This window comes from Cherax quadricarinatus, chromosome 60 (genome assembly GCF_038502225.1).
Source record: "Cherax quadricarinatus isolate ZL_2023a chromosome 60, ASM3850222v1, whole genome shotgun sequence".
NCBI lineage: Eukaryota > Metazoa > Arthropoda > Malacostraca > Decapoda > Parastacidae > Cherax > Cherax quadricarinatus.
This window is the reverse complement of record NC_091351.1, coordinates 18,626,306-18,642,088: the sequence shown is the minus strand read 5'-3', so window position 1 is coordinate 18,642,088 and position 15,783 is coordinate 18,626,306. Positions and strand designations below refer to the sequence as shown.

Genomic DNA, 15,783 nt, shown 5'->3' with positions numbered 1-15,783 from the left:
ACTAGTAAAAAAATAGAAGAAAGCACAGAAGGGTGTGTATATATATGCTTGTACAGTGGACCCCCGCATAACGATGGCATCACATAGCGATTAATCCGCATACCTCTTGCTTTAATCGCAAAAATTTTGCCGCGCATACCGATTAAAAACCCGCTCACCGATTTTCGTCCGAGACACGTCCAATGTGCGCCCTCAGCCAGCCTCACATGTGCCGCCCGTGCCATTGTTTACCAGCCAGCCTCCGCGGTAACATCCAAGCATACAATCGGAATATTTCGTATTATTACAGTGTTTTCGGTGCTGTTTCTGGAAAATAAGTGACCATGGGCCCCAAGAAAGCTTCTAGTGCCAACCGTACACCAATAAGGGTGAGAATTCCAATAGAAATGAAGAAAGAGATCATTGATAAGTATGAAAGTGGAGTGCGTATCGCCGACCTGGTCAAGTTGTACAAGAAACCCCAATCAACCATCGCTACTATTGTGGGCACCAGAAAGACAATCAAGGAAGCTGTTCTTGCCAAAGGTTTAACTGTGTTTTCGAAACAAAGATCGCAAGTGATGGAAGATGTTGAGAGACTCTTATTGGTGTGGATAAATGAAAAACAGCTAGCAGGAGATAGCGTCTCTCAAGCGATCATATGTGAAAAGGCTAGGAAGTTGCATGAGGATTTAATTAAAAAAATGCCTGCAACTAGTGATGATGTGAGTGAATTTAAGGCCAGCAAAGGTTGGTTTGAGAGATTTAAGAAGCGTAGTGGCATCCATAGTGTGATAAGGCATGGTGAGGCTGCCAGTTCGGACCACAAAGCGGCTGAAAAATATGTGCAGGAATTCAAGGAGCACATAGACAGTGAAGGACTGAAACCTGAACAAGTGTTTAATTGTGATGAAACAGGCCTGTTTTGGAAGAAAATGCCAAGCAGGACCTACATTACTCAGGAGGAAAAGGCACTCCCAGGACATAAGCCTATGAAAGACAGGCTTACTTTGTTGATGTGTGCCAATGCTAGTGGTGATTGCAAAGTTAAGCCTTTATTAGTGTATCACTCTGAAACTCCCAGAGCGTTCAGGCAAAAGAATGTCCTCAAGGATAATTTGTGTGTGCTGTGGAGGGCAAACAGTAAGGCATGGGTCACTAGGGACTTTTTCTATAACTGGTTACACCATGCATTTGCCCCCAATGTGAAAGATTACCTAACTGAAAAGAAATTAGAACTTAAGTGCCTCCTGGTGTTAGACAATGCCCCTGGTCATCCTACAGACGTAGCAGAGCGACTTTATGGGGACGTGAGCTTCATTAAGGTGAAGTTTTTGCCTCCTAATACCACTCCTCTCCTGCAGCCCATGGACCAGCAGGTTATTGCAAACTTCAAAAAACTGTACACAAAAGCTCTGTTTGAAAGGTGCTTTGTAGTGACCTCAGAAACTCAACTGACTCTAAGAGAGTTTTGGAGAGAGCACTTTAATATCCTCAATTGTGTAAACCTTATAGGTAAGGCTTGGGAGGGAGTGACTAAGAAGACCTTGAACTCTGCTTGGAAGAAACTGTGGCCAGAATGTGTAGACAAAAGGGATTTTGAAGGGTTTGAGGCTAACCCTGAGAGGATTATGCCACTTGAGGAATCCATTGTGGCATTGGGAAAGTCCTTGGGGTTGGAGGTTAGTGGGGATGATGTGGAAGAGTTGGTGGAGGAGGACAATGAAGAACTAACCACTGATGAGTTGATAGATCAACTTCAAGAGCAAGAGGCCAGACCTGAGGAAACTGGTTCAGAGGAGGGGAGAGAGAAATTGAAGAAGTTGCCTACTACAAAGATTAAAGAAATCTGTGCAAAGTGGCTTGAAGTGCAAACCTTCATGGATGAAAATCACCCTCACACAGCTATTGCAAGCCGTGTTGGCAACCTGTACACTGACAATGTTGTGAAACACTTTAGGGAAGTCATAAAGGAACGAGAGGTACAGGCCACTATGGACAGATATGTTGTGCGAAAGAAGTCCAGTGACTCTGAAGCTGGTCCTAGTGGCATTAAAAGAAGAAGGGAAGTAACCCCAGAAAAGGACTTGACACCTCAAGTCTTAATGGAAGGGGATTCCCCTTCTAAACACTAACACTCTCTCTCCCCTCCTCCCATCCCATCAATCATCACCAGATCTTCAATAAAAGTAAGTGTCATGTAAGTGTGCATGCCTTTTTCAGTTTGTTTGTATTAAAATTAACATTTCATGTGGTAAAAAAAATTTTTTTTCATACTTTTGGGTGTCTTGCACGGATTAATTTTATTTCCATTATTTCTTATGGGGAAAATTCATTCACATACCGATTATTTCACATAACAATTACCCCTCTTGCACGGATTAAAATCGTTATGCGGGGGTCCACTGTACATGTATGTGTAGTGTGACCTAAGTGTAAGTAAAAGTAGAAAGATGTACCAGAAATCTTGAATGTATACGAGACAGAAAAAAAGACACCAGCAATCCTACCATCGAGTAAGACAATTACAGGCTTTCATTTTACACTCACTTGGCAGGGCGGTAGCACCTCCCTGGGCAGCAGCTGTCTACCAACCTATTACCTAGGACTCTATAATTCTAACATTATCTTGCCCTATTTTTCCCTTATAGAAGGTAAAGTTCAATAAATGTATGAAAGAGGGGAAGATACCTTAGGACCGACAGAGCGTGCATAATTCCTTTATATTAAGGAAAGGAGAACAAAAGGGAACATAAAAATTATAGAAATAAGGGTACCGAGTTGGTATAAACCTTGGTAATACAGTGGTCCTTCGCTTTTCGTAGTTCTTGGGAATCATAGATTTCGGAAATCATAGGGATATTTTCGTATAAACATGGGCTCGCTAATCATAGGTTGACTCGCGAATAGTAGTTCGTACGGGATGCGTACGCACGGTGTGAGCCGGGGCGGCCTCCCTACCCAGCCAGTGTGGCATTGTTTACCAGTGAGCGAAGGTCCCCTCACGTGCTCCTACGAAATATTTCATAATATTCCACTCATTTTAGTGCTTGCAAATAATAAATAAGCTACCATGGCTCCAAAGAAAGCTCCTAGTGCCAAGCCTGTGGTAAAGAAGGTGAGAAATACGATTGAATTTAAGAAAAACCTCATTGAATATGAAAGTGGCACAAGTGCGGCCGAACTGGCCAGGATGTATAAGAAACCCTACACAACCATATGTTCCATAGTGGCCAAGAAAAAGGAAATCAAGGACACTGTTGTTGCAAAGGGGGTAACTATGCTGACAAAAATGAGATCACCAGTACTTGAAGAGGTTGAGAAGTTATTATTGGTGTGGATAAATGAGAAACAATTAGCAGGAGATACTCTTGTGACTTCGATTATTTGTGAAAAGGCTAGGCAGTTGCACAACGATCTGGTAAAGAAATTGCCTGCAAATAGTGGTGATGTGAGTGAATTTAAGGCCAACAAAGGTTGGTTTGAGAGATTTAAGAACCGTACTGGCATACACAGTGTGGTAAGGCATGGTGAGGCTGCCAGTTCGGACCACAAGGCGGCAGAAAAATATGTGCATGAATTCAAGGAGTACATAGAGGCTGAAGGACTGAAACCTGAACAAGTGTTCAATTGTGACGAAACAGGCCTCTTTTGGAAGAAAATGCTAAAGAGGACCTTCATTACACAGGAGGAAAAGGCAATGCCAGGACACAAGCCTATGAAAGACAGGCTGACGCTCATGTTCTGTGCTAATGCTAGTGGGGATTTCAAAGTGAAGCCATTACTAGTGTACCATTCTGAAAATTCCAGAGTGTTCAGGAAAAACAAAGTTATGAAGAGTAAATTGTGTGTGTTTTGGAAATCTAATAGTAAGGCATGGGTCACGAGGGAACTTTTCGTCGAGTGGTTCAATGAAGTGTTTGGCCCTAGTGTGAAGAATTACCTCCTGGAAAAGAAATTGGATCTCAAGTGCCTGCTAGTAATGGACAATGCACCTGCTCATCCTCCAAAGTTCTTGCCCCCGAATACCACTCCTCTCCTCCAGCCCATGGACCAGCAGGTCATTGCAAACTTTAAAAAACTCTACACCAAAGCAATGTTTCACAGGTGCTTCACTGTGACCACAGACACTCACTTGACCCTAAGGGAATTTTGGAGAGAACACTTGAGCATCCTCCATTGCATAACCCTTATAGGTATGGCTTGGGAGGGAGTGACTACCAGGACTTTGAACTCTGCTTGGAGAAAATTGTGGCCAGATTGTGTCGACAAGAGGGATTTTGAAGGGTTTGGGACTGACCCTGATGAGCCTATGTCTGTTGTTAAATCAATTGTGGCACTGGGGAGTTCCATGGGGTTGGATGTGAGTTTGGAGGATGTGGAAGAGTTGGTGGAAGACCACAACGAAGAGCTCACCACTGAGGAGCTGCAAGAGCTTCAGGAGGAACAGCAACAGATCGCAGCTCAGAATCTTGCTGCAGAGGAGGAGGAAGAAAGATGGAAGAAGGTGCCTTCTTCAGAAATTAAAGAGATTTTTGCTATGTGGGGTAAGATGGAAAGATTTATGGAGAAACATCACCCTGACAAGGTTGTTGCAAGCCATGTTGGCAACATGTACAGTGACAAAGTCTTTGGCCATTTTAGGGAAGTGTTAAAGAGACACCAGAAACAGAGCTCTCTCCACAGTTATTTTGCGAGACAGGACTCCAGTGACTCTTAAGGTGGTCCAAGTGGTATTAAGAAACAGAGAAGACAAGCAACCCCAGAAAAGCAATTGGTACCCGAGGTGTTGCTGGAAGGGGATTCCCCTTCCAAACTGTAAACAATCCAATCTCTCCTCCTCCTCCAGTCTCCCATACACTAAGAAGAATCTCCAATAAAGGCAAGTGTTATGCTGTTAATGTTTCATTCATCATTTCCCATTGTATTGTTTATGTACTACATGTATATTTCATGTAAAAATTTTTTTTGTTTTAATACTTCTGGGTGTCAGGAACGGATTAATTGTATTTACATTATTTCTTATGGGGAATATTGATTCACAAATCGTAGATTTCGATAATAGTAGCAACTCCAGGAACGGATTAACTACGAAAAACGAGGGACCACTGTAAATACCAACAAGCTGGTTTAGAAAGACAGGTAAGCAAACACCATGACATATTTATTAGAAAATGTTTCGGTCCTGGGACCTTGATCAAGGTCCCAGGACTGAAACATTTTCTAATAAATATGTCATAGTTTGCTTACCTGTCTTTCTAAACCAAGGCTACTGAGTATACCAGGTAAAGTGTATGGTAGGGTTATTATTGAAAGAATTAGGGGTAAGATGGAAAGGAGGTTAACAGATGAACAAGAAGGCTTTAGAAAGGGAAGGGGCTGTGTAGAACAAGTGTGGACATTGAAGCATTATAAGTGAACAATATTTAGATAAAGGTAGGGAAGATTGATTACTTAAATGGATATAGAAAAGATATATGAAAGGGTGGATAGAGGGCTAATGTGGCAAATGTTGCAAATTTATAGAATAGGTGGTAATTTACTAAATCCTGTAAAGAATTTTTATAAGGATAGTGAGGCTCAGGTTAGGATATGTGGGAGAGAGGGAGATTACTTTCCAGTAAAAGTAGGCCTTAGACAGGGATGTGTGATGTCACAATGTAGAGGGACTGTAAAAAAAATGAATACCAGGGTGTTGGGGCAGGATTAAAATATGTGGAATCTAATACAAAATGGAAGTTGGCACAGTTATTTGTTACTGATGATACTCTGCTTTTGGGAGATTCTAAAGGGAAGTTGCAAAGGTTAGTGGATGACTTTGGGAGGGTGTGTAAAGGAAGCTGAAAGTGAACATAGGTAAGAATAAGGTGCTGAGGGTATCAAATAGGCTAGGTAATGAAAAACTGGATAACAGATTGGAGGGAGGGAGTATGGAGGAACTGAATGTGTTCAGATATCTGGGAGTGGACGTGTATCTGAAAGACGAGGTGAATCACAGAACTGACGAAGGGAAAAAGGTGTGGTGCACTGAGATATCTGTGGAGGCAAAGAACATTATCCATGGAAGCAAAGCAGGGAATGTACAGCCTCTCCTCACTAAGCGACATCCTCTCTGACCAGTATGCATACCTAAATAAAGTATATTAGAGCTGATTTCCTCTATTCTGATTATTACAATATACAATACACAACTATATAAACATTAAAAAATATACTAAAAATGTTATAAATGGTGCAAAGGTGACATTAAAACAATATTAAAGATGGACGACACAAACCCACAACCATTATAGTATGCTCCTCGCTTAGCAACAAATTTGTTTATCGATATGGTCTTAGGAACGTAACTCCATCATTTAGGAGAGGCTGTACATGTATAAGAACATAGTGGTACCAATACTCTTACATGGGTGTGAAGCCTGGATTGTGAATGTTGCAGTAAGGAGGAGGCTAGAAACAGTGGAGATGTCATGTCTGAGGGCAATGTGTGGTGTACACATTATGCAGAGAATTTGTAGATGGAGATTAGGGCGAGTTGTGGAGTTACTAAAAGTATTATCCAGAGAGCTAAGGAGGGGTCATTGAGGCACTTTGGTCATTTAGAAAGGATGGAGCACAATAGGGTGACTTGAAGGGTGTATAAATCTGTAGTAGAGGGAAGGCAAGGTAGGGGTCGTCCTAGGAAAGGATGGAGGGAGGGGATAAAAAAAAGATTTAACCCTCTGACTGTTTCGGTCGTATATATACGTCTTATGAGCCAATGTTTCCGACATATTTATATGCGTAAATTCTAGCGGCTTCAAATCAAGTGGGAGAAAGCTGGTAGGCCTACGTGAGAGAGAATGGGTCTCAGTGGTGGGTGTGCACCCTGTGAAAAAAATCTGGGACACAGTGATGCATTGTGGGAACGCCATCTTGATAGTCCATTTTCACCATGCCTCGCAGTAAGAAGTACCTCACTCCTCGGTCTACTGTTCCCAAGTGATAGTTCTAACAGCGATGGAAGTGCCAGTGAAAGTGAATTTCATGGTTTTAGAGAGGGTGTAACCGAAAGCAGTGCTCAGGATAACGTAATTAGTGATGAAAACCCAGATGACCCACAACCGTCCACCTCTGGTGCTGGCACAGCTCATTCACATTCACCTGTACTAGGACGAAAAAGGAAACTATTTCCCCGTTTACAGGACTCGGATCTAAGCAGTGAAAGTGATAATAATAGTGATTTCAAAGTTATTGAATGCAGCTCAAGTTGTGACAGTGAGGGGGAATATTTGCCAGTGAAACGGCAGTATGTACAACGCAACATGTGTTCTGGTAGTGTGTCTTATGCCCTTCCAAGGCAAAGGAGTAAATCTAGGAGTAAATCTAGGAGTACATCCCGTGGCCCTACACCACAACCTGACAGTAAAGATGACGATATTCTTACAATAGGGATGTGTAATGTGCGTGGGGAAGAAGGTGATGGTGGTGGTGATGTTGGCAGTGGCATTAGTCATGTGGCACCAGCAGCGGGTCATGCTACTACCGATGCTGCTGACTCTGCACAAGCACAACCAGCCTCACCCAACCCCACACTCCCACAACAACCACAACCTGCACAACCACAACCACATTTCAATATCCAGAATCCACCAGCAGACCGCATCTGGGATTGGCAGAAAGGTGACGATTTTATTCCCAATCCACACGACTTTGATGAAACACAAAGTGGAATACGGCCATCGTGTACACTTGGGAACAATGCCACTGAACTAGAATGCTTTCAGTTATTCTTTGATGAACCCCTGATGGAAATTATTGTCAGGGAAAGCAACACATACTAAGAGTACACCATGGCAAATACAAATCTTTCACCAAGGTCACAGCTACACCAGTGGAAGGACACAACTGTGGCAGAGATGTACCTGCTCTTTGCCACAATAATGCTTATGCCACATATGTATAAACACACTGTCACCACATACTGGTGGACAAAACACCTGATTTCAACCCAAGGTTTTAGTGATTTTATAGGAGTCAATCGTTTTTTGATACTGTTACGTTTGTTACACTTTTCAGACAAAACAAGGCCTGACAGAAGCGACAGGTTATATAAGATCAGAAATGTGTATATGTACCTGAAACAAAAGTGTTGTATGTATTTTTATCCCTTCAGGAAGCTTGTTATTGACGAGTCTTTGATTTTTGTTCAACGGAAGACTCTCATTCAAGCGGTACATACCAAGCAAGAGGAAACGCTTTGGTATAAAGTTATTTATACTGTGTGATTGCAAAAGTGGTCTGGTTTTGGATATAATTGTGTACACTGGCAGTAATACAATGAGAGATACCAGGAAGTTATTGGGTATCTCTGGTGATGTGGTTAGAACAATGATGGAATCATATCTTGGTAAGGGGCATATATTATATACTGATAACTGGTTCACAAGCCCCTTACTCAGTGATTTCTTGCGAGTGAACATGACAGACGTGTGTGGCACAGTGCATGGTAACCGTAGGCATATGCCAAGGTTCGACGCTGGCACTCGCAGAGGTGAGATGCAGGCCTTTGCTGCCAATGACATGGCATTTCAGTGGCATGACAAACATGACATCACATTGTTGACATCAGTTCACCGAAATGAAATGGCAGACAGTGGCAGGCAGAAGAGAGAGACCAATGAACCCATTCTAAAACCTGCAGCTGTCATGGACTACAACCTCAATACGTATGTTCTTAGTGGACAAATGTGACATGCAGATTGGGTTTGCTGATTGTGTACACAAGAGTTATAAGTGGTACATAAAACTTTTTTTTCCATCTTCTTGATACTTCCATGCTGAATGCTTATAACATATACAAGTTGAAGACCAACAACAAACCAAAATATGGTGAATTTTGTTTGCCAGTCATCAGACAAATAATATTCAAGTACCAAGGAGCAACACCTGCAATAGACCAGCACCCATGAAATTACCAACACATGCCATCTCGTTTGAGGCCTGGTGATCACTACCCCATACAAAGGCCTCCTACTGCTTTCAAGAAAAGTGCTCAGAAGAGGTGTTTTGTATTTGGACATACCACAAAACGCCCACAAAAATGCAGAGACACTCGCTTTATGTGTGAAGAGTGTCAAGTACCACTCTGCATATACCCATGTTTCAAAGATTTCCACAAGCTGCCGCAGTTCTAGGAAAGTGTTTAGGGACTGTACATATGTATATATATATTATAGAACAATATTAATAAACAATGTTTTGTATTGTTTGTGTAAACAAGTTTTATAAAAAATCTAATAGTGATAATGTTTGTGCAGTTATTGTGTTGTAAACAATGAGTGTATATTTGAACAATGCACCTTACTTTGGTCTCACAGGCCACATAAGTTACTTAGAAAAGAAAAATATTGTAAAATACAAGAAACCTTCGAATTGGAGTAAATAAAAGAATACTGGGTGAGCGGCACGTGCTGCTTTGCCATATGCGGCTCATTTTCTGCCAACTTTGCGTCTCTGTATCTCGGTAAGTACTGATGGCAAAAAAAAATTTTTAGGCTTAAAACACTTAAATCCTAACATTTTGGCAAGAATTTTTTTTTTCCGAATATTTTGTGACAGAATGACAGTTTCAAAATGGGCTTGTGACAGTCCAAGGGTTAATATACAAGTGGCTTGGACATACAGCAGGCATGTGTGAGCGTGTTTGATAGGAGTGGAGACGAAAGGTTTTTGGGACTTGATGAGCTGATGCAGTGTGAGCAGAGTAATATTTTGTGAAGGGATTCAGGACAACTTGTTAGCTGGACTGGAGTCCTGGAGGTGGGAAGTACAATGCCTGCACTCTAAAGGAGGGGTGGGGATATTTGCTGTTTGGAGGGACATCTGAAATTTATCTGGCAAAACAGTGAGAGCGTAAATGATGGTGAAAGTGTTTCTTTCTTGGGTCACCGTGCCCAGCATTTATTCATTCATAACATCCACAATCATCTCTTATCTGCACTACATCCACACACATTCAAATTTACCAACTCAAAGACTTTTTTTGCACTTTTAGTAAACTATACAGGTGAAGGGGTTACTAGCCCACTGCTCCCAGCATTTTATTTGGCTTTTACAACACGCATGGCCTATGGAGGAAAGATTCTTATTCCACTTCCCCATGGAGATGAAAGGAAATAAGAACAAGAACTATTAAGACAAAATAGAAAAAAAACTCAGATAAGCATGTATATATACACATGTATATGCATGTGTAGTGTAATTTAAGTAGAAGTACCAAGATATACCTGCTATCTTGTGTGTTTAAGAGACAGAAAATATTCTTATTCTCATCAAAATTATAGAAATATTTGGGGTTTCTTGCAGTATCCTGGACAGCTTTTGTTCCTTATGTGCTTCTTCACGAAGGAACCTCTTATCCTCGTAAAAAAACTGACAAAACTTTAACTACTGTCCTAGTATTGGGGGCGCTGACCCCAAGAATACCCTCCAGGCAGGCAGACTCCATGTACTCTCTCACACTGGCTCTCTTGCACCCTCACTCACCACTCTTAACTTCTCCTTTACTATGATTTATGTTAGGTGAATGTCTTTCTTTCATGTGGCAAATGAATATCAAGAAAAAATACAAGTGTTGTATACCAACCACCCAAGAGGCTGTGCCTAGTAACAACGTAGCAATAATAGAGAGAAAATTTTATGGGAAGAGAACCATACATAATAGATAAATAAATCCACGAGTAAAGCAAGCAGAAGCAAGTCTAGACCTCCAGGCCGATGGAAAAAAGATCATGTCTTTTAACCCTTTCAGGGTCGTTCTCAGGGTCGAAAATTTTTCAGAAAAAAAATTCTTATGAAATGATAGAGAATCTTTTCCCGATCATAATGACACCAAAAGTATGAAATTTGATGGAAAACTTACGGAATTATGCTCTCGCAAAGTTAGCAGTCTCGGCGATGTTTACGCATCGGCGATTTCATCCAATTTGAGCCTTATTTTCAGCCAATTTCAATGTATTAGTCGACAAAAATCATATCTATTCCGCTAGAACTCCATTTTTTTATCGAACGAGTACAAGAAACCACCTATTTACCGATTTCAAGTACCCAATAAAGTGGTCAGAAATTGGCAAATTTGCCAATTTCACACAAATTTCAGATGTCAATTTCCAAATAGGGTCCAAAATAAGCAAGACAGATATTCTGGCACTAAAATAACATTTTCTCTATTCATTAGTCACATCCGCAGGCTCCTCTTACAACTCTTTCGCTATCCACTTTCAATTTTTATTCTCACAAAAAATAGAAGATTTACTGTTATGCAGACTACTGCATTAGTGTAGAAATGGTATAAATAATAGCCCTGCACTTGTGAACGAATATTAGACTCACCAGTTGACGTGTATTGAACGCTTGGCATGATTTATTTACTTTTGAACTTTGGTAAAAATCGAACATTTCTGCTACTTTGAGCTCAATTTCAAGGTACTTTTCATTGTAAAACAAGTCAAAATCATCTCAATTTCTGTAGTATGTCTTCCATTCTATAAAATGTGACCAGGAAAACTAGAATACAACCATAAATACCATACGAAAATACAGTGCAAAGTCGCTGTTTTAATCCAAAAACACGGTCAAAGTTTTTTTTTTCTCATTACGCACCGTGTGTTGCACGATTTTTTTTATACTGTGCACACTGACCACATAGACCCATTTATTTATTTATTTATTTATTTGAACATGATACAGAGAAGTACAAGGAATACAATTTTTTAAGTGCAGCATGCCAAAGCCCCTTGTATGCAGAGCATTATGGGCAGGCTTAAAATTAACTTTAGATTAACTAATTATTATTATTATTTTTTTTTATTATCACACTGGCCGATTCCCACCAAGGCAGGGTGGCCCGAAAAAGAAAAACTTTCACCATCATTCACTCCATCACTGTCTTGCCAGAAGGGTGCTTTACACTACAGTTTTTTAAACTGCAACATTAACACCCCTCCTTCAGAGTGCAGGCACTGTACTTCCCATCTCCAGGACTCAAGTCCGGCCTGCCGGTTTCCCTGAACCCCTTCATAAATGTTACTTTGCTCACACTCCAACAGCACGTCAAGTATTAAAAACCATTTGCCTCCATTCACTCCTATCAAACACGCTCACGCATGCCTGCTGGAAGCCCAAGCCCCTTGCACACAAAACCTCCTTTACCCCCTCCCTCCAACCTTTCCTAGGCCGACCCCTACCCCGCCTTCCTTCCACTACAGACTGATACACTGTTGAAGTCACTCTGTTTCGCTCCATTTTCTCTACATGTCCGAACCACCTCAACAACCCTTCCTCAGTCCTCTGGACAACAGTTTTGGTAATCCCGCACCTCCTCCTAACTTCCAAACTACGAATTCTCTGCATTATATTCATACCACACATTGCCCTCAGACATGACATCTCCACTGCCTCCAGCCTTCTCCTAGCTGCAACATTCATCACCCATGCTTCACACCCATATAAGAGTGTTGGTAAAACTATACTCTCATACATTTCCCTCTTTGCCTCCACAGACTCCTAAGTGCACCACTCACCCTTTTCTATGATTCACCTCATCTTTCATAGACCCATCTGCTGACACGTCCACTCCCAAATACATGTATCTGAATACATTCACCTCCTCCATACCCTCTCCCTCCAATCTGATATCCAATCTTTCATCACCTAATCTTTTTGTTATCCTCATAACCTTACTCTTTCCTGTATTCACTTTTAATTTTCTTCTTTTGCATACCCTACCAAATTCATCCACCAATCTCTGCAACTTCTCTTCAGAATCTCCAAAGAGCACAGTGTCATCAGCATAGAGCAACTGTGACAACTCCCACTTATGTGTGATTCTTTATCTTTTAACTCCACGCCTCTTGCCAAGACCCTCGCATTTACTTCTCTTACAACCCCATCTATAAATATATTAAACAACCACGGTGACATCACACATCCTTGTCTAAGGCCTACTTTTACTGGGAAATAATTTCCCTCTTTCCTACATACTCTAACTTGAGCCTCACTATCCTCGTAAAAACTCTTCACTGCTTTCAGTAACCTACCTCCTATACCATACACCTGCAACATCTGCCACATTGCCCCCCTATCGACCCTGTCATACACCTTTTCCAAATCCATAAATGCCACAAAGACCTCTTTAGCCTTATCTAAATACTGTTTACTTATGTGTTTCACTGTAAACACCTGGTCCACACACCCCCTACCTTTCCTAAAGCCTCCTTGTTCATCTGCTATCTTATTCTCCGTCTTACTCTTAATTCTTTCAATAATAACTCTACCATACACTTTACCAGGTACACTCAACAACCTTATCCCTATAATTTTTGCACTCTCTTTTGTCCCCTTTGCCTTTATACAAAGGAACTATGCATGCTCTCTGCCAATCCCTAGGTACCTTACCCTCTTCCATACATTTATTAAATAATTGCACCAACCACTCCAAAACTATATCCCCACCTGCTTTTAACATTTCTATCTTTATCCCATCAATCTCGGCTGCCTTACCCTCTTTCATTTTACCTACTGCCTCACGAACTTCCCACACACTCACAACTGGCTCTTCCTCACTCCTACAAGATTAACTAAGCAATGATATATTCAGTGGTACAAAAATTATTGTAAAACAGATAACAATTTAGTACAAATGAGTATTACAAAGACAGGTCATATGGTCATTTACTGTGTTGCTGTGTAATCAGTAGAATGGAGTATTCTGTTAGGTAATGAAGTTAAATAGTAACAAAGTTTGATTGGGTCACAGGTTGACAATTATGAGATACAATAATGAGATACATATATGTGACAATTATTCAGTATTTATTTAGTTGTGGGTGAGTAAGTGATTTTTGAGAAGAGACTCGAGTCTTTCATATGTAGGCCTACCAGCTTTGTCTCACTAGATTTGAGGGCGCTAGAATTTAGGCGTACTAGTACGTCAAAAACCCTGGGGCATAAGCCGTACTAGTACGGCCGAAACCCTGAAAGGGTTAAGTGAGACCAAGAAACCGTAAATACACCATAAAAATAAAAACCATACAAAAATACACTGCAAAGTTGCTGTTTTAAACCAAAAACATGGTCGCAGTTATTTTCTCGTTATTCACTGTGTGCTGCAAGATTTGTTTTATACGGTGCACACTTACCACATACACACATTCTCTCATATCTAGGCCCAAATTTACCGCTCAAAGATTATCTGAGTGAGCTGAGCTCATCATGTAGTACTACGCCACAGACCCAGGCTTTAAACCCATAGAACAACGGCATGGACCCTCAAGTGGTTAAGATACCAGATGTCAGAGGTAGATATCAGTGGTGTTAGTGTACAAAACCACGATAAACTAGTATGTGATACAGGTGATAATGTATACAAAATATAGTAGAGAATGTTGTGTTTTAACACAGCAAACAGAACCTCCCCTGAGGTGTTAACAGAGTGAACAGAACCTCCCTTGACATGTTAACAGAGTAAACAGAACCTCCCCCTAAGGTGTAAACAAAGAGCATGCCATCACAAGATTAATGCTCTGCGTGCCCAGCAAGCAAACTCAAACAAATCGAACTGTTTTTTGATCATTTACTTTGTTAAGTTATATTAACAGAACTTAATTTCATATGTCGATTTAAAAATGTGCACAAGCTAACATAGCGAATATAAAATAGCTCAATCTTTCCTGGGATCAGCCTAAGCTGACTTAGTACAGTATAATTTAACATTCATTAAACTGATTAATTTCATGAAGTTCAGACTGATTTTTGAACTTAGTGAAATAATAAAATTACACACTACATAAAACAACATGCAATAAGACAAGTTGGCAAGTTCTGGTTCTTATATATGCATGCTTATGTACCAATAGTAATCACTATTATGTACTGATACAACTACTAATTACAGATAACATTAAGATAAAGGTAGGGATGGTTTCATTATATTTATGGATTTAGAAAAGGCATATGATAGGGGAGCAATGTGGCACATGCTGCAAGTGTATGGAATACATAATAAGTTTGTAAATGCTGTAATGAGTTTTTATGAGAATAGTCAGCTCAGCTTAGGGTGTGTAGGAGAGAGGGAGATTACTTTCCAGTAAAAGTAAGCCTTAGACAGGGATGTGTAATATCACCATGGTTGTTAACATATTTATAGAGTTGTAAAAGAAGTAAATGCTAGGGTGTTGGGGAGAGGGGTAGGATTAAATTATGAGGAATCATATACAAAATGGGAGTTGACACAGTTACTTTTTGCTCATGATACTGTGCTTTTGGGAGATTCTTAAGAGAAGTTGCAAAGGTTAGTGGACGAGTTTCAGAGGGTGCGTAAAGAAAGTTGAAAGTGAACATAGATAATAAGAATAAGGTGATGAGGGTATCAAATGAGTTAGGTAAAGAAGAATTGGATATCACATTTGAAGGACGGAGTATGGAAGAAGTGAATGTGTTCAAATATTTGTAAGTAAATTTGTCAGCAGATGGGTTTATGAAGGATGAAACTATCATAAAATTGCTGCTATGTTACCCATATCAGCAAAGAAGGGAATGTAAGAGAGAATAGTGGTGCCAACACTCTTATATAGGTGTGAAGCATGGGTTGTGAATGTTGCAACAAGAAAGAGACTGGAGGCAAAGGAGATATCATGTCCAAGGGCAAATTTAGGTTTAAATATTATTCAGAGAAATTGTAGTGAGGGAATTAGGAGGAGGTGTGGAGTTACTAAAGGTATTGTTCAGAGAGCTGAAGAAGGGTTATTGAGATGGTTTGGTCAT

General features: G+C 40.5%; 1 protein-coding gene across 5 annotated transcripts in view; it reads right to left on the bottom strand.

The window, feature by feature from the left end:
- IntS6 (integrator complex subunit 6) overlaps nt 1–15,783 on the bottom strand; it is a 438,513-nt gene that overhangs the window by 173,379 nt on the left and 249,351 nt on the right. The window lies entirely within an intron of this gene.